This window comes from Myotis davidii, unplaced genomic scaffold (assembly GCF_000327345.1).
Source record: "Myotis davidii unplaced genomic scaffold, ASM32734v1 scaffold370, whole genome shotgun sequence".
Taxonomy (NCBI): Eukaryota; Metazoa; Chordata; class Mammalia; order Chiroptera; family Vespertilionidae; genus Myotis; species Myotis davidii.
The window spans coordinates 6,537,491-6,538,488 of NW_006288615.1; positions in this window are offsets into that span (position 1 = coordinate 6,537,491).

Sequence of the window (998 nt, forward strand, 5' to 3'; positions counted from 1 at the left end):
TTTCAGGCGTAATTTGAATTGGTTGTACGAAGCAGCAATCTCTGGCATTAACCTATGCCGCAATCTTGGTTCTCTCCCGAATCATCATTTTCTACATGGACTAGCGAAGTTTCAGGTAATTTTAACATACATTATTGCCACAGTGTGTGTACCCCCACTTTGGCATACAAAGAGAATTTTGAACTTCTCTAGGACTGTATTATTGGGACATCAAAGAGCACTTTAGCTATATCAACTGGAATTTACAGATATTTATGTTTGGAAATAACTAGAGGCTTAGAACTAAAACTATCTCACACACACACACAAAGTGGAACTAAAAATTTCCATTTGACTTGCCTGATGCCAGTATTAATTCTGGTCAAAGGAGATACATACGTGTAATCGAGATGCTCAATACAACAAACATATTAGTTTCTTGAATAGTTCTCCAGCCAGTGTTCCGCTGTTAGGAAAGAAAGCACCATAGTGTGTGTATAAGAGAGTTGTGAACTTCCAAAGCACATGAACCTGAGAAACGCCCTTTGTCTTGTTTGTGTGAGAGAAATAGGAGAAATGGCAAAGGGCTTCCCTTACCAACCTTGCCTCTTTGTGGTTGAGTTTCAAAGAGAAAATGTTGCAAATGGCTCCTGCTGAGAGTGATGGAAGTCCAGCAGCCCCCAGGTGCCATGGGTGATGAGGACAGGCCCACCTCAGAGATGAGAGGCCCACAGCCAAGGATGGGAGGGGTGGTTCAGGCTGTGGGTGGAGGGAGAGTCTGAGCAGAGAGAAGCACGCTCTTCTAGTATAGGAATCCTAGTACAGGATACACAGTGGAACTGGCCCAGGGCTGGGCCCCACTCACCTCCCCTAACCACTCGTCCCCTTCTCACATGGCATGGTCCCTGCACTGCCCCTTTGCTCTGGCCTGCAGTTCCCTTGCACACTCCTCCTCCCAGCCCTCAAGACTTACCACCACAGCTCGTCTGGTATAGCTAAGTGTCAACCTATGAGCCAGG